At 43.2% G+C, this 20,203-nt stretch overlaps 1 long non-coding RNA gene across 5 annotated transcripts in view; it reads right to left on the reverse strand.

Annotated features, from left to right (window-relative positions):
* The window catches only part of LOC134968615 (uncharacterized), a 305,385-nt gene that overhangs the window by 133,829 nt on the left and 151,353 nt on the right, over positions 1 to 20,203 (reverse strand). The gene's annotated exons all lie outside the window — the stretch shown is intronic.

Raw genomic sequence — 20,203 nt, forward strand, 5'->3', positions numbered from 1 at the left:
CAGTGTATTCCTAGTAATTGAATTACTAACATCAATAGAATAAACAAACACAGCTCACAGTAGGGCCAGCTGATGAGTTTCACACGTGATTTGTTTTTCGCCCCTTTACTAGGGCCATGGCAGACTTACAGTAAGTAGCAAGCAAACAGGCCCCCCTCCTGCAAATAAACAATCCAAAGCTCCATTAGGAAAAGCTGCTATGTGTCTCACTGGGAGTTGTTTTCCCACAGAGCTAACTCCCAAATAATAAGACCAGTCATAATAAAATGGTCATCGTACAGAGGCCAGTGCACGTGAGACAATGTAGTGTTACCAGGATCACCAGGGCAGAATGCACACCTCCGTTTCCTCTCCAGGGAAAGCACGGAAGTGCATACAGTGTGAGACATTGGAGAAAAACCCAGGTGTCACATGTTTCAAATAAATTTGTGTACAATAAAAAAGATTTCTTCATAATGGAGCTGGGCAGAGTTGTTGGCAAAATGGGACTGTACAAAAATTAAGCCGGAAAACAAGTGTTTTTACCCCATATTCATGTTCAAAATGTTGGCACAAAAATGTTGACATAGGGTTTATTGCTTATTTTAGCCTAAATTAACAAAAACTAACATTTGTCGACATTCTGTTGTTGACATTCTGAATGTGTCCTCTTTTTAACAATGCCGACCTAAGTGTATGTTGACATATTGGCTGTCCATCTAATATCGAATTTAACATTCTGAGGTATATTCAATAAGAGTCGGAAACTGCCGTCTTGTCGTGTGAATTCTGGTGGCACCCATGAGGGTTTGCACAAGGTGTATGTTTGTTATAAAAGGTAAGAAAGATTTTGTATTGACATGCCTGATGACGGTTGAATAAACCAAAATGTAGCAGTACAGATACCTTTTGTCTGTGTTGTCAATTACTGAAAAATCCGTAGGGTGCCGCTCCTGTTGGGATATATATATATATATATATATATATACTGCTCAAAAAAATAAAGGGAACACTAAAATAGCACATCCTAGATCTGAATGAATGAAATATTCGTATTAAATACTTTGTTCTTTACATAGTTGAATGTGCTGACAACAAAATCACACAAAAATTATCAATGGAAATCAAATTTATTAACCCATGGAGGTCTGGATTTGGAGTCACCCTCAAAATGAAAGTGGAAAAATACACTACAGGCTGATCCAACTTTGATGTAATGTCCTTAAAACAAGTCAAAATGAGGCTCAGTAGTGTGTGTGGCCTCCACGTGCCTGTATGACCTCCCTACAATGCCTGGGCGTGCTCCTGATGAGGTGGCGGATGGTCTCCTGAGGGATCTCCTCCCAGACCTGGACTAAAGCATCTGCCAACTCCTGGACAGTCTGTGGTGCAACGTGGCGTTGGTGGATGGAGCGAGACATGATGTCCCAGATGTGCTCAATTGGATTCAGGTATGGGGAACGGGCGGGCCAGTCCATAGCATCAATGCCTTCGTCTTGCAGGAACTGCTGACACACTCCAGCCACATGAGGTCTAGCATTGTCTTGCATTAGGAGGAACCCAGGGCCAACCGCACCAGCATATGGTCTCACAAGGGGTCTGAGGATCTCATCTCAGTACCTAATGGCAGTCAGGCTACCTCTGGCGACCACATGGAGGGCTGTGCGGCCCCCCAAAGAAATGCCACCCCATACCATTACTGATCCACTGCCAAACCGGTCATTCTGGAGGATGTTGCAGGCAGCAGAACATTCTCCTTGGCATCTCCAGACTCTGTCACGTCTGTCACATGTGCTCAGTGAGAACCTGCTTTCATCTGTGAAGAGCACAGGGCGCCAGTGGCGAATTTGCCAATCTTGGTGTTCTCTGGCAAATGCCAAACGTCCTGCACGGTGTTGGGCTGTAAGCACAACCCCCACCTGTGGACGTCGGGCCCTCATACCACCCTCATGGAGTCTGTTTCTGATCGTTTGAGTAGACAAATGCACATTTGGGGCTTGCTGGAGGTCATTTTGCGGGCTCTGGCAGGGCTCCTCCTGTTCCTCCCTGCACAAAGGCGGAGGTAGCGGTCCTGCTGCTGGGTTGTTGCCCTCCTACGGCCTCCTCCACGTCTCCTGATGTACTGGCCTGTCTCCTGGTAGCGTCTCCATGCTCTGGACACTACGCTGACAGACACAGCAAACCTTCTTGCCACAGCTCACATTGATGTGCCATCCTGGATGAGCTGCACTACCTGAGCCACTTGTGTGGGTTGTAGGGAGGTCATACAGTCACGTGGAGGCCACACACACTCCTGAGCCTCATTTTTACTTGTTTTAAGGACATTACATCAAAGTTGGATCAGCCTGTAGTGTATTTTTCCACTTTAATTTTGAGGTTGACTCCAAATCCAGACCTCCATGGGTTAATAAATTTGATTTCCATTGATAATTTTTGTGTGATTTTGTTGTCAGCACATTCAACTATGTAAAGAACAAAGTATTTAATTAGAATATTTCATTCATTCAGATCTAGGATGTGTTGTTTAAGTGTTCCCTTTATTTTTTTGAGCAGTGTATATATATATATATGCGTGTGTGTGTGTGTATATATATATATATATATATACATACATATGTGTGTGTGTGTGTGTGTGAACATATACTGTATATACGGGTGGCATTCATGTGACCGACGGTCGGGAGACCGACTGTCACATGACCTCCTCCAGCATCCCGACCCCCACTATCCCGATGGTCGGCATGCCGACCAACAGGGACTATTTCCACTCGTGGGTGTCCACGACACCCATAGAGTGGGAATAGAAACCGTGGCGACCGTAGGTCGCCACCGAGCCCGCAAGGGGCTTGCTGCACTCGCCTCTCCCCGCCGGGATCCCGGCGTCGGTATGCTGCCGGGATCCCGGCGTCGGTAAGCTGACCGGCGGTCAGGAGACCGCCGGTCAGCCATACTACACCCGTATATACATGTGTATATATGTAAATTTTGCAGTGTTCGACACTCCTGCTTGTTACAACAGACTTGCACCTTACTCCGGTGCCCGAACTGGGAAAACCATATATTCAAAACAAAGCTGAACGGCACTTGTACAGACTACTCAGTAATAAATACACAGCACAGCGGCTAAAGTATAGTCAACGTTTCAGAGATAGCTCTCTTTTGTCGTCTTGATAAAAGAGAGCTATCTATGAAACGTTAACTATATCTTAACCGCTGTGCAGTGTATTTATTACTGAGTAGTCTGTACGAGTTCCATTCAGCTTTGTTTTGTATATATATATAAAAAAAAAATTACAAGACAACAATGATATTATCATAAAACAAGCAGATAAAGGAGGTGGTATTGTTATCCTCGACAGAGAGGCATATGAATGCGAAGCTTTACGTCTTCTACATGATGCCTCATCCTATAAACAGCTTCCACAAGATCCTACTAGTCTTTTTGTAGAAGAACTCAGAATACTATTGGTACACTACTTCCAAAAAAACACCCTTGATAAGAATGAATTCCAGTACCTTATGACAACAACACCGGTAATACCAACTTTCTATCACCTTCCAAAGATACACAAGAATCTCTCCAAACCTCCTGGCAGACCTATCATCGCAGGGATTGACTCCCTCACTAGCCACTTATCAGAATACGTTGACATATTTTTGTGTAAATACGTGACCAATTTACCATCATTTTTGAAGGACACCAACAGCGCGATCAACATACTGTCCACAGTGGAATGGAAAGATTCTTACCTATGGATTACGATTGATGTGCAAAGCCTATATACTTCCATTATCCATGATAAAGGAATAGAAGCCTGCAGAAGATTCCTGGATAAAGACCTTGAACTATCAATAAATCATAGGAATGCAATTTGTGACTTTATAAAATTTATTTTAAGTCACAACTACTTCACATTCCAGCGGACTTTTTATTTACAAATCTGTGGAACAGCCATGGGCACATCATTCGCTCCCAGTTTTGCTAATTTATTAATGGGCTCATGGGAAGATGAGTGCATCTACAACAACAACCCATTCTTGAAAAATCTGATCATCTACAAACGTTATATAGATGATATATTGATCATCTGGGAAGGAGACGAGGAAACATTCAAAAGCTTCTTTGAAATACTCACTGCAAACCAATATAACTTGAAGTTTACTTATGAGATCAGTAAAGACAGTGTGCACTACCTGGATCTTACCCTTTCAAGTGCCGATTCAAAGGTCATAACCAGTAATCACATAAAAGAAGTAGACACTAACAGCTACCTTCATTTTAAAAGTTGCCATGCTCGGAATTGGAAAACAAACATTCCTTACTCTCAGTTTCATCGCATTAAACGTAATTGCAGTAACGAACAGGATTGCAAGAACCAACTATCAACCTATGCTACAAGATTCAAGGAAAGGAGATACCCGGAACACGTGATAAGTGAAGCATTAGAAAAGACGGCCAATGCACAAAGAACGGATTTATTCAACAAACAAACACAAAAGAAATCTGACAAGTTCATTCCGTTCATCACTACATTCAGCAACCAAGAACGTATCATCAAAAAATCCATTAACAAACACTGGAACATCCTACTAATGGATCCAATACTGAAAGACATTCTCCCACCAAAACCAGACATTGTATTTCGAAAAACTAGTAGCCTGAAAGAGATTCTGGCTCCAAGTCATTTACAGAGCAAGAATAGATCCGGGAATAACACATTTATTAACTGCAAAGGATGCTACAAATGTGGTAACTGCAACATCTGCAAATATCTTCACCCAAATAGGAAGAAATTTAGTAACCACGACGGCACCAAAGACTACAGCATTAAGGATTTCCTTAATTGTAACTCAACTATGGTAGTATACTTGTTGGAGTGTACATGTGGATTAAAATACGTCGGAAAGACGAAACGAGTTCTTAAGCTACGAATTCAAGAACACATCAGAAATATTAAAAATAAGGTAGACAACCACACCGTTTCCAAACACTTCACAGAAAAACATAAATCCAACCCGGAAGACATCTCGTTTAAAGCAATTGAACTGGTAAAACTTGGAGAAAGAGGAGGTGATGTCCTAAACAAGTTGTCGAGACGGGAAATGTTCTGGATATATGAACTCAAGACCTTATCCCCATTAGGACTGAATGAGGCGTTTGAAATTGCCCCTTTCCTCTGATGCTTCATCCTCGTATTCTCTTACCACATTATTTTATCATATTTATTTATCACATCCTTCTTTACCACATTTTATCTACATTTTATCTCCTTTTTAATATACCCTCCTTGATTTATGAAATTGGTTCTTTTATATCCGTATTGATTTAAGTCATAAGCCATTTTATGGTCTTTTCCAGCTGAAGTATTCAATGGACAATTCCGTAAATAAATATGAAAAGTATCGCAAGACTTATACAAGCGATGAATAAGACTGAGTCTATTGACACAACAAAAACTATGGACATCTTCTACAAAGATTAAGGAAGAATGAATCCACATGACTGATTCGGATAAAGAAGAATTTTTATTATTCAAAAATTCATTTATTATTCAAAAATTATTTTCAAGAAGCACAAAATTTGCACACATATATTATATAAATATTTTTAAATAATTTTTAAACATCCATTTGCACTCAAAATTATTAGTATAGCACTAACACTTTAAATATAAATTATTACAGGGCACTGCCACTTTTAACCACCATCACTTATGTGAGATATGTATCTGTATCCACATATACATGTGTGTATGTATATATATACATACATGTAATGTGTGTATATATATACATGCATGTAATCTTTCACACCTTGCTCACTGGTGAATTATAAGTGCACCTAGTTAAATTTTATTATGCGCCTATTAGCGCCACTAAATTTCGGTGCGTTCCACAGTACATCACTTCCGCATCGCATCTCTCACGGAAGTGACGTCAGCGGCATAGCGGTGCGTTCCACCGCTATGTCCTGCTTCCCTCCATTGCAATGGCGGTGCGTTCCACCGTCCTATTGAGCTCACTTCCGTGCTTCTCACGGACGTCATCGTCATAGCGGTGCGTTCCACCGCTATCCTTTACTTTAATGGCGGTGCGTTCCACCGCCGCACTGCGCTTCTTTCCGTGCTTCTCACGGATACAGGGTGAGTGCTGTGGCGGTACACACCGCTAATCACCATCTCTCCTTCTCTATTAGCTTCAGCACTCCACTGGGTCATTTTAAATAATACATTAAATTCGCTATATAAATGCACATCACGCCGGACCGGAAATGACGCATGCGTTCCACATGCGTTCCACCACCATTTCCGACGGCAAATAGATATTCTTTCACTCTTTTCACTACTGATTCATGTTCTATATAAAAAATTTTGGTTCTTTCTTACTCTACTACTACTCTAATTATGTCCTACTGTTTTGAGTGCATATTAGATTGTAGTTATACGAATTTTCCAACTAAATTAATGACAATCACAGGAAGTGATGTCATGGTCAATTTCCTCCCTCTGGGCATAAATAGAGCAAAGGTTGCTCAGTGTGGTTATCCCCTTGATGAAGTCCTGTTGCTGACGGACGAAACGCGTTGGGAGTACCTGCAGACATCTCCTCTTGATGGACAGATAAGCCTAAAACTATTTTAAATCCTGTACGCATGCATTTCAGTCATTTTCATGGACAGATAAGCCTGATTTAATTTTTATCCTGTACGCATGCTATACAGCTATTTTTATGTGTGTTTCTATGTGATTATGTTATTAAAAACTTGTTTGTATTTTTAATCCATATACTGCTCAGGCTACAAATTGGTGCTCTGTGGGAATAAGCTAAGTTCCCTAATAAGGCCTGTGAAACTAAACAGTAACATAATATGCAACATAAACGGTACACACTATGTTAGTTTTTTCTGTTTTATCCACATGTTCTTAATCCTCAAAAAGACCACTACTTGAGTCAAGTCTCTACCTGCCAGATAAGTGTTTTAAATTGATCCTTATCATACATTTTTTATACCTTCATTTTCCCTAACCCTAATAATTTCACTCTTGGGCGCTTGTTTTTTCCAATTCCTGCATATATATATATATATATATATATATATATATATATATATATTTAGAGATGTGCACCGGAAATTTTTCGGGTTTTGTGTTTTGGTTTTGGATTCGGTTCCGCGGCCGTGTTTTGGATTCGGCCGCGTTTTGGCAAAACCTCCCTGAAATTTTTTTGTCAGATTCGGGTGTGTTTTGGATTCAGGTGTTTTTTTTTTAAAAAACCTCAAAAACAGCTTAAATCATAAATATATAGATACAGCAATGGCCTACTGCACACAACTATATACTGTTGGGTCACCAAAATGCTGCACTGTAATACTATATATATACTGCTCACAAAAATGCTGCACAGATATGGAATAGATACTTGCAGTGACACAGAGCTGCAAGATACAGCAATGGCCTACTGTACACAACTATATACTGTTGGGTCACCAAAATGCTGCAGTGTAATACTATATATACTGCTCACAAAAATGCTGCACAGATATGGAATGGAAACTTGCAGTGACACAGAGCTGCAAGATACAGCAATGGCCTACTGTACTGTACAACTATATACTGTTGGGTCACCAAAATGCTGCACTGTAATACTATATATACTGCTCACAAAAATGCTGCACAGATATGGAATGGATACTTGCAGTGACACAGAGCTGCAAGATACAGCTATGGCCTACTGTACTGTACTACTATAAGTATAATTATATACTGGTGGTCCCCAGTCCCCACAATAAAGCACACTGAGCACAGATATTTGCAGCACACTGAGCACAGATATGGAGCGTTTTCTGGCAGAGAACGTAGATATTTTAAGCACACTGAGCACAAATATTTGCAGCACACTGAGCACAGATATTTGCAGCACACTGAGCACAGATTACGGAGCTTTTCAGGGAGAGAACGCAGCCACGTCCTCTCCGTTCAATCTCCAATGCATGAGTGAAAATTATATAGAATACGAATCTCGCGAGAATCCAAAGTGGGATGATGACGTTCGGGCGCGTTCGGGTTAACCAAGCAAGGCGGGAAGTGCCGAGGCTGCCTCGGAACCGTGTAAAATGGGTGAAGTTCGGGGGGGTTCGGATCTCGAACCCGCTCATCTCTAATATATATATATATATATATACATATATGTATCTATATAAAAGTCCAAAGAGGCGGCACTCACGTAAACTAATTTAATAGACCCAGTGCCCTCAGCAGTTTCTTCCCAGCAAGGAGTACAAATATAGCTGTGCCGGCTGCGGCACATGGAATATATAACAGGTCTCAGATGCATACTTCTGTGTCTGAGACCTGTTGTATATACCATGTGCTGCAGCCTATACAGATATTATATATATATATATATATATATATATGTATAGATATATATACTGTATAATATATATATATATATATATATATATATATATATATATTTATTAGAGATGTGCACCGGAAATTTTTCGGGTTTTGTGTTTTGGTTTTGGATTCGGTTCCGCGGCCGTGTTTTGGATTCGGATGTGTTTTAGCAAAACCTCCCTGAAAATTTTTTGTCGGATTCAGGTGTGTTTTGGAATTGGGTGGGTTTTTTTCAAAAACCCCTCAAAAACAGCCTAAATCATAGAATTTGGGGGTAATTTTGATCCTATAGTATTATTAACCTCAATAACCACAATTTCCACTCATTTCCAGTCTATTCTGAACACCTCACACCTCACAATACTATTTTTAGTCCTAAAATTTGCACCGAGGTCGCTGGATGACTAAGCTAAGCGACCCAAGAGGGCGGCACAAACACCTGGCCCATCTAGGAGTGGCACTGCAGTGTTAGACAGGATGGCACTTAAAAAAATTGGCCCCAAATAGCACATGATGCAAAGAAAAGAGAAAAAGAGGTGCACTGTGGTCGCTGGACGGCTAAGCTAAGCGACACAAACACCTCAATATCACAGGAATTATTAGTTCTAATCAATGGTATTATTGGTCCAAATCACTGGAAGAAAATGACAAAATCACTGGAATTATTAGTTCTAATCAATGGTATTATTGGTCCAAATCACTGGAAGAAAATGACAAAATCACTGGAATTATTCGTTCTAATCAATGGTATTATTGGTCCAAATCACTGGCAGAAAATGACAAAATCACTGGAATTATTTGGCAAGATCACTGTAATTAATAATTATAAATCACTGATATTAATTGGTAAAATCTCGCTATCGCCTGCCTAGTGAAGTGGAATCTAGATGGGATTTTGTACTGGGGACACAATAACTTCATCAATTGTCTAAATCCCACTGCACTAATGGCGGAAAACGGGCACACGTCTAACAGCGCACTGATTATACTGCGAACTGATTATACTACGGAGAACTGACACTGAGCAGCGAGAACAGCACTGGACTGTTGTACTGTAGTATACTGGTCACCACAATGCAGCACTGACACTGAGCACAGATATTAAGCACTGATCAGGATACTAGAAGTGACACAGAGCTGCAAGATACAGCAATGGCCTACTGTACTGTACTACTATATACTGGTGGTCACCACAATGCTGCACTGTACTACTATATACTGGTCACAACAATACAGCAGATATCGAGCACTGATCAGGATACTAGAACTGAGTCTGACACGGAGCTGCAAGATACAGCAATGGCCTACTGTACTGTACTATATGTATACTGCTGGTCACCAAAATACTGCACTATCCTACTATATACTGCTCACAACAATGCAGCACAGATATGGAATGGATACTTGCAGTGACACAGAGCTGCAGGATACAGCAATGGCCTACTGTACTGTACTACTATAATTATATACTGGTGGTCCCCACAATGCAGCACACAGAGCACAGATATTACCAGGTGTATCTCACACATCGCTCAGTACAGATTACAGGATGTATAATCACCAGGTGTATAACACACGTCGCACAGTACAGTATACAGTATGCAGCTCTGGAGGGATCAGTATTTGGCAGGAAGGCCTGATCCTGGCAGCAGAGTGACAGGCGGCCGTATAGTAGCAGCCAGCTCCAAATCTGGCAGTGTGTGGAGAGGGAGGAGGTGAGGGAAGGGAACGAGCACTGGAGTGTCTGAAGGGCTTGGAAGTTCAGGGGGAGTGAGGCGGGAGCTGCTCTTCCATAGCAGCGCACAGTGGTGGTGACGGAGTCTGACAAAGGAGGGAGGAGGAGGATTGGGGCAACTGGTCGCAGGGGAGCACTGTGCCGCAGCCATCACCTGCAGGGGGAGTGGAGGGAAACACATCCTATCTGCCCCAGATAAGTGACTTCTGATCAGAGTAATTGAGGGTCGGAGTTTTTCTGAAAGGTGGAAAGGAAGGGGTTCTTTTTCATGTAGACTGGAAGGACTACAACAAACTTGGAGTGACTACACTTTTCACCCTAGTTCGGCAGTCCTGCTGCCCTTTAATACACAGATGAATGAAGACTCCATTTGGAAAGGTGGCCGCTCAGCGATCAAGAGCTGATGCAGCACATGCAGCTGTTTCTGCAAATATGATGAAGAAAAGAACATCTCATAAGAAACATCGAAACAATATGGGACCAAGTAAACCAATCTCCCAGCCAAGGCGAAATATTGTAGGCTGTAGAATACAGCATGGGTGGAAAGAGTTTGCAGTGGGCCAATAACCCAGTGGAAAGGAACAGTTCTGGATCAAGTACCAGTGAATCCCTCCCCCTATCTTATAAAGTATGATGGATTTGACTGTGTCTATGGACTTGAGCTTCACAAGGATGAAAGGGTGTCTGCTCTTGAAGTTCTGCCAGACAGAGTTGCCTCATCCCGAATCAGCGATGCCCATTTGGCTGACACAATGATTGGTAAAGCAGTGGAGCATATGTTTGAAACAGAGGATGGTTCCGAGGATGAGTGGCGAGGGATGGTATTAGCACGAGCACCTATTATGAACACATGGTTTTATTATTATAGAACCTATGAAAAGGACCCAGTCTTATATATGTATCAACTTTTAGATGACTATAAAGAAGGAGATCTTCGGATCATGCCAGACTCAAATGAGTCCCCTCCAGTTGAAAGAGAACCAGGGGAGGTTGTGGACAGCCTGGTGGGCAAGCAAGTGGAATATGCCAAAGAAGATGGCTCAAAAAGGACTGGCATGGTTATTCATCAAGTTGAAGCTAAACCATCTGTGTACTTCTTTAAGTTTGATAACGATTTCCATATTTATGTCTACGATTTGGTGAAGACATCCTAAATGGGATTCTGTACTCTTTTTTTTGGCAAACGTAATCTAATGTAAATGTTTGTAGAAAGTCGCTGCTTTCTGATTACAGAAATGCTCAGATATTCCTGCGAATCCACAATCCCTTCCCAGAGGAAAAAGAAATTGAGAAACCGTTACTTGAGAACGTTTGTTCTCTTTCCCTTACAAAGGAACAAACCACTTTCCAAGAAGACTGACGTTTTTGGGATTATGGAGACATAATGTTTTTGAATATAAATCCTAAAGCAGGTGGTGTATTAGAGCAAAAGAGTGCAAGAGACCAGCCATGCAGTTTCTGAATTATTATGACAAAATGTTACTGTATTTCATAAGCACTCATTCCTAACTCTGCTAAGTACTGTTTGGTATACTGTATCTGGCTTCCATGAGGTAGTTGTCCATTATTTCAGCTTCCATTGACCTTTTTGAAAGCGGTAGAAGTTATCGATTCTTTTTTTTAATTTTTATTTACCCCTATTTTTAATTTTCTCCTGCATAGCCCAGTAAAATGTTGCAATGTTAAGTATTGACTTGTGCCTTCTGGGGGTCCACTTCTTCACCAAACCCAGCCAAATCTCATCCTAACCCTCTGTTCCACGTTCTCTATGTACCCCATCTGTGTCACCCCTGTCTGTCTACCCCTCCCCTTTAGATTGTAAACTCTCACGAGCAGGGCCCTCTTCCCTCATGTGCTTATCCTTTGTCTTACTTTAATAATCTTCAACTGTACTACATCTAGCAGTCTTCTGCCACCTGATACTTATTCTAGTGTCATCTGCTGATGTAACTATGTTTATTTACCCTGTACTTGTCCTATACTGTCATCAACTGTAAGTGGCTATTTTCCTGTTTGATTATTTATGTACTCTGTAATTGGGCGCTGCGGAACCCTTGTGGCACCATATAAATAAAGGATAATAATAATAATAATAATATAGGGTGTATAATCCCCAGGTGTATCTCACACATCACACGGTATAAAGAAAATAGGGTGTATAATCTAGAGATGAGCGCCGGAAATTTTTCGGGTTTTGTGTTTTGGTTTTGGGCTCGGTTCCGCGGCCGTGTTTTGGGTTCGACCGCGTTTTGGCAAAACCTAACCGAATTTTTTTTGTCGGATTCGGGTGTGTTTTGGATTCGGGTGTTTTTTTCCAAAAAACCTAAAAAACAGTTTAAATCATAGAATTTGGGGGTCATTTTGATCCCAAAGTATTATTAACCTCAAAAACCATCATTTCCACTCATTTTCAGTCTATTCTGAATACCTCACACCTCACAATATTATTTTTAGTCCTAAAATTTGCACCGAGGTCGCTGGATGACTAAGCTAAGCGACCCTAGTGGCCGACACAAACACCTGGCCCATCTAGGAGTGGCACTGCAGTGTCACGCAGGATGTCCCTTCCAAAAAAACCCTCCCCAAACAGCACATGACGCAAAGAAAAAAAGAGGCGCAATGAGGTAGCTGTGTGAGTAAGATAAGCGACCCTAGTGGCCGACACAAACACCGGGCCCATCTAGGAGTGGCACTGCAGTGTCACGCAGGATGGCCCTTCCAAAAAACACTCCCCAAACAGCACATGACGCAAAGAAAAATTAAAGAAAAAAGAGGTGCAAGATGGAATTGTCCTTGGGCCCTCCCACCCACCCTTATGTTGTATAAACAGGACATGCACACTTTAACCAACCCATCATTTCAGTGACAGGGTCTGCCACACGACTGTGACTGATATGACGGGTTGGTTTGGACCCCCACCAAAAAAGAAGCAATTAATCTCTCCTTGCACAAACTGGCTCTACAGAGGCAAGATGTCCACCTCATCATCATCCTCCGATATATCACCGTGTACATCCCCCTCCTCACAGATTATCAATTCGTCCCCACTGGAATCCACCATCTCAGCTCCCTGTGTACTTTGTGGAGGCAATTGCTGCTGGTCAATGTCTCCGCGGAGGAATTGATTATAATTCATTTTAATGAACATCATCTTCTCCACATTTTCTGGATGTAACCTCGTACGCCGATTGCTGACAAGGTGAGCGGCGGCACTAAACACTCTTTCGGAGTACACACTTGTGGGAGGGCAACTTAGGTAGAATAAAGCCAGTTTGTGCAAGGGCCTCCAAATTGCCTCTTTTTCCTGCCAGTATAAGTACGGACTGTGTGACGTGCCTACTTGGATGCGGTCACTCATATAATCCTCCACCATTCTTTCAATGTTGAGAGAATCATATGCAGTGACAGTAGACGACATGTCCGTAATCGTTGTCAGGTCCTTCAGTCCGGACCAGATGTCAGCATCAGCAGTCGCTCCAGACTGCCCTGCATCACCGCCAGCGGGTGGGCTCGGAATTCTGAGCCTTTTCCTCGCACCCCCAGTTGCGGGAGAATGTGAAGGAGGAGATGTTGACAGGTCGCGTTCCGCTTGACTTGACAATTTTCTCACCAGCAGGTCTTTCAACCCCAGCAGACTTGTGTCTGCCGGAAAGAGAGATCCAAGGTAGGCTTTAAATCTAGGATCGAGCACGGTGGCCAAAATGTAGTGCTCTGATTTCAACAGATTGACCACCCGTGAATCCTTGTTAAGCGAATTAAGGGCTCCATCCACAAGTCCCACATGCCTAGCGGAATCGCTCCGTGTTAGCTCCTCCTTCAATGTCTCCAGCTTCTTCTGCAAAAGCCTGATGAGGGGAATGACCTGACTCAGGCTGGCAGTGTCTGAACTGACTTCACGTGTGGCAAGTTCAAAGGGCATCAGAACCTTGCACAACGTTGAAATCATTCTCCACTGCGCTTGAGACAGGTGCATTCCACCTCCTATATCGTGCTCAATTGTATAGGCTTGAATGGCCTTTTGCTGCTCCTCCAACCTCTGAAGCATATAGAGGGTTGAATTCCACCTCGTTACCACTTCTTGCTTCAGATGATGGCAGGGCAGGTTCAGTAGTTTTTGGTGGTGCTCCAGTCTTCTGTACGTGGTGCCTGTACGCCGAAAGTGTCCCGCAATTCTTCTGGCCACCGACAGCATCTCTTGCACGCCCCTGTCGTTTTTTAAAAAATTCTGCACCACCAAATTCAAGGTATGTGCAAAACATGGGACGTGCTGGAATTTGCCCATATTTAATGCACACACAATATTGCTGGCGTTGTCCGATGCCACAAATCCACAGGAGAGTCCAATTGGGGTAAGCCATTCCGCGATGATCTTCCTCAGTTGCCGTAAGAGGTTTTCAGCTGTGTGCGTATTCTGGAAAGCGGTGATACAAAGCGTAGCCTGCCTAGGAAAGAGTTGGCGTTTGCGAGATGCTGCTACTGGTGCCGCCGCTGCTGTTCTTGCGGCGGGAGTCCATACATCTACCCAGTGGGCTGTCACAGTCATATAGTCCTGACCCTGCCCTGCTCCACTTGTCCACATGTCCGTGGTTAAGTGGACATTGGGTACAACTGCATTTTTTAGGACACTGGTGAGTCTTTTTCTGACGTCCGTGTACATTCTCGGTATCGCCTGCCTAGAGAAGTGGAACCTAGATGGTATTTGGTAACGGGGGCACACTGCCTCAATAAATTGTCTAGTTCCCTGTGAACTAACGGCGGATACCGGACGCACGTCTAACACCAACATAGTTGTCAAGGCCTCAGTTATCCGCTTTGCAGCAGGATGACTGCTGTGATATTTCATCTTCCTCGCAAAGGACTGTTGAACAGTCAATTGCTTACTGGAAGTAGTACAAGTGGGCTTACGACTTCCCCTCTGGGATGACCATCGACTCCCAGCAGCAACAACAGCAGTGCCAGCAGCAGTAGGCGTTACACGCAAGGATGCATCGGAGGAATCCCAGGCAGGAGAGGAATCATCAGAATTGCCAGTGACATGGCCTGCAGGACTATTGGCATTCCTGGGGAAGGAGGAAATTGACACTGAGGGAGTTGGTGGGGTGGTTTGCGTGAGCTTGGTTACAAGAGGAAGGGATTTACTGGTCAGTGGACTGCTTCCGCTGTCGCCCCAAAGTTTTTGAACTTGTCACTGACTTATTATGAATGCGCTGCAGGTGACGTATAAGGGAGGATGTTCCGAGGTGGTTAACGTCCTTACCCCTACTTATTACAGCTTGACAAAGGCAACACACGGCTTGACACCTGTTGTCCGCATTTCTGTTGAAATACTTCCACACCGAAGAGCTGATTTTTTTGGTATTTTCACCAGGCATGTCAACGGCCATATTCCTCCCACGGACAACAGGTGTCTCCCCGGGTGCCTGACTTAAACAAACCACCTCACCATCAGAATCCTCCTGGTCAATTTCCTCCCCAGCGCCAGCAACACCCATATCCTCCTCATCCTGGTGTACTTCAACACTGACATCTTCAATCTGACTATCAGGAACTGGACTGCGGGTGCTCCTTCCAGCACTTGCAGGGGGCGTGCAAATGGTGGAAGGCGCATGCTCTTCACGTCCAGTGTTGGGAAGGTCAGGCATCGCAACCGACACAATTGGACTCTCCTTGTGGATTTGGGATTTCGAAGAACGCACAGTTCTTTGCGGTGCTACTGCTTTTGCCAGCTTGAGTCTTTTCATTTTTCTAGCGAGAGGCTGAGTGCTTCCATCCTCATGTGAAGCTGAACCACTAGCCATGAACATAGGCCAGGGCCTCAGCCGTTCCTTGCCACTCCGTGTGGTAAATGGCATATTGGCAAGTTTACGCTTCTCCTCCGACAATTTTATTTTAGGTTTTGGAGTCCTTTTTTTACTGATATTTGGTGTTTTGGATTTGACATGCTCTGTACTATGACATTGGGCATCGGCCTTGGCAGACGACGTTGCTGGCATTTCATCGTCTCGGCCATGACTAGTGGCAGCAGCTTCAGCACGAGGTGCAAGTGGATCTTGATCTTTCCCTAATTTTGGAACCTCAACATTTTTGTTCTCCATATTTTAATAGGCACAACTAAAAGGCACCTCAGGTAAACAATGGAGATGGATGGATACTAGTATACAATTATGGATGGACTGCCGAGTGCCGACACAGAGGTAGCTACAGCCGTGGACTACCGTACTGTGTCTGCTGCTAATATAGACTGGTTGATAATGAGATGTAGTATGTATAAAGAAGAAAGAAAAAAAAAACCACGGGTAGGTGGTATACAATTATGGATGGACTGCCGAGTGCCGACACAGAGGTAGCTACAGCCGTGGACTACCGTACTGTGTCTGCTGCTAATATAGACTGGTTGATAATGAGATGTAGTATGTATAAAGAAGAAAGAAAAAAAAAACCACGGGTAGGTGGTATACAATTATGGATGGACTGCCGAGTGCCGACACAGAGGTAGCTACAGCCGTGGACTACCGTACTGTGTCTGCTGCTAATATAGACTGGTTGATAATGAGATGTAGTATGTATAAAGAAGAAAGAAAAGAAAAACCACGGGTAGGTGGTATACAATTATGGATGGACTGCCGAGTGCCGACACAGAGGTAGCTACAGCCGTGGACTACCGTACTGTGTCTGCTGCTAATATAGACTGGTTGATAATGAGATGTAGTATGTATAAAGAAGAAAGAAAAAAAAAACCACGGGTAGGTGGTATACAATTATGGATGGACTGCCGAGTGCCGACACAGAGGTAGCTACAGCCGTGGACTACCGTACTGTGTCTGCTGCTAATATAGACTGGATGATAATGAGATGTAGTATGTATAAAGAAGAAAGAAAAAAAAACCACGGGTAGGTGGTATACAATTATGGATGGACTGCCGAGTGCCGACACAGAGGTAGCTACAGCCGTGGACTACCGTACTGTGTCTGCTGCTAATATAGACTGGTTGATAATGAGATGTAGTATGTATAAAGAAGAAAGAAAAGAAAAAACACGGGTAGGTGGTATACAATTATGGATGGACTGCCGAGTGCCGACACAGAGGTAGCTACAGCCGTGGACTACCGTACTGTGTCTGCTGCTAATATAGACTGGTTGATAATGAGATGTAGTATGTATAAAGAAGAAAGAAAAAAAAAACCACGGGTAGGTGGTATACAATTATGGATGGACTGCCGAGTGCCGACACAGAGGTAGCTACAGCCGTGGACTACCGTACTGTGTCTGCTGCTAATATAGACTGGATGATAATGAGATGTAGTATGTATAAAGAAGAAAGAAAAAAAAAAACCACGGGTAGGTGGTATACAATTATGGATGGACTGCCGAGTGCCGACACAGAGGTAGCTACAGCCGTGGACTACCGTACTGTGTCTGCTGCTAATATAGACTGGTTGATAATGAGATGTAGTATGTATAAAGAAGAAAGAAAAAAAAAAACACGGGTAGGTGGTATACAATTATGGATGGACTGCCGAGTGCCGACACAGAGGTAGCTACAGCCGTGGACTACCGTACTGTGTCTGCTGCTAATATAGACTGGATGATAATGAGATGTAGTATGTATAAAGAAGAAAGAAAAAAAAAACACGGGTAGGTGGTATACAATTATGGATGGACTGCAGAGTGCCGACACAGAGGTAGCTACAGCCGTGGACTACCGTACTGTGTCTGCTGCTAATATAGACTGGTTGATAATGAGATGTAGTATGTATAAAGAAGAAAGAAAAAAAAAACCACGGGTAGGTGGTATACAATTATGGATGGACTGCCGAGTGCCGACACAGAGGTAGCTACAGCCGTGGACTACCGTACTGTGTCTGCTGCTAATATAGACTGGATGATAATGAGATGTAGTATGTATAAAGAAGAAAGAAAAAGAAAACCACGGGTAGGTGGTGGTATACAATTATGGATGGACTGCCGAGTGCCGACACAGAGATAGCTACAGCCGTGGACTACCGTACTGTACTGTGTCTGCTGCTAATATAGACTGGATGATAATGAGATGTAGTATGTATAAAGAAGAAAGAAAAAAAAAACCACGGGTAGGTGGTATACAATTATGGATGGACTGCCGAGTGCCGACACAGAGGTAGCTACAGCCGTGAACTACCGTACTGTGTCTGCTGCTAGTATAGACTGGATGATAAATAATGATATAAAATATATATATATATCACTACTGCAGCCGGACAGGTATATATTATATAATGACGGACCTGCTGGACACTGTCTGTCAGCAGAATGAGTTTTTTATAGAATAAAAAAACACCACACAAGTCACACGACGAGTGTTTAACTTTTTCAGGCAGACAATCACAATATACTGGTGGTCAGTGTGGTCAGGTCACTGGTCAGTCACACTGGCAGTGGCACTCTGGCAGCAAAAGTGTGCACTGTTTAATATGTACTCCTGGCTCCTGCTATAACCTATAACTGCTCCCCAGTCTCCCCCACAATTAAGCTGTGTGAGCACAGTCAGATATTATACATAGATGATGCAGCACACTGGGCTGAGCACAGATATGGTATGTGACTGAGTCACTGTGTATCGTTTTTTTCAGGCAGAGAACGGATTATATTAAATAATAATAAAACTGCACTGGTGGTCTCACTGGTCAGTCACTAGTATAACTAACTAACTACTATCAGCAAAATTCTGCACTCTCTGAGTACTCCTCCTAAGCTCCAGTAAATGAAGTGTCTCACTCTCACTCTCCTATCTATTTCTAAACGGAGAGGACGCCAGCCACGTCCTCTCCCTATCAATCTCAATGCACGTGTGAAAATGGCGGCATCGCGCGGCTCCTTATATAGAATCCGAGTCTCGCGATAGAATCCGAGCCTCGCGAGAATCCGACAGCGTGATGATGACGTTCGGGCGCGCTCGGGTTAACCGAGCAAGGCGGGAAGATCCGAGTCGCTCGGACCCGTGTAAAAAAACATGAAGTTCGGGCGGGTTCGGATTCAGAGGAACCGAACCCGCTCATCTCTAGTATAATCCCCAGGTGTATCTCACACATCGCTCAGTACAGATTACAGGATGTATAATCACCAGGTGTATAACACACGTCGCACAGTACAGTATACAAGGTGTATAATTAATTACCAGGTGTATCACACACATCGCACAGTACAGTATATAGGGTGTATAATCCCCAGGTGTATCTCACACATCACACAGTACAGTATATAGGGTGTATAATCCCAAGGTGTATCTCACACATTGCTCAGTACAGTATACAGGGTGTATAATAACCAGGTGTATCTCACACATCACACAGTACAGTATATAGGGTGTATAATCCCCAGGTGTATCTCTTACATCGCTCAGTACAGATTATAGGATGTATAAAATCACCAGGTGTATAACACACGTTGCACAGTACAGTATACATACTGGTCACAACAATGCAGCAGATATTGAGCACTGATCAGGATACTAGAAGTGACACAGAGCTGCAAGATACAGCAATGTCCTACTGTACTGTACTATATGTATACTGCTGGTCACCAAAATGCTGCACTGTCCTACTATATACTGCTCACAATAATGCAGCACAGAGATAGTATACTTGACACAGAGCTGCAAGATACAGCAATGGCCTACTGTACTGTACTGTACTATATGTATACTGCTGGTCACCAAAATGCTGCACTGTCCTACTATATACTGCTCACAATAATGCAGCACAGATATGGATAGTATACTTGACACAGAGCTGCAAGATACAGCAATGGCCTACTGTACTGTACTACTATAATTATATACTGGTGGTCCCCAGTCCCCACAATGCAGCACACTGAGCACAGATATTTGCAGCACACTGAGCACAGATATGGAGCATTTTCAGGCAGAGAACGTAGATATTTTCAGCACACTGAGCACAGATATTTGCAGCACACTGAGATCAGATATTTGCAGCACACTGAGCACAGATTACGTAGCCTTTCAGGGAGAGAACGCAGCCACGTCCCCTCCGTTCAATCTAAAATGCACGAGTGAAAATGGCGGAGACGCGCGGCTCCTTATATAGAATACGA

Source organism: Pseudophryne corroboree, chromosome 11 (assembly GCF_028390025.1).
Source record: "Pseudophryne corroboree isolate aPseCor3 chromosome 11, aPseCor3.hap2, whole genome shotgun sequence".
Taxonomy (NCBI): Eukaryota; Metazoa; Chordata; class Amphibia; order Anura; family Myobatrachidae; genus Pseudophryne; species Pseudophryne corroboree.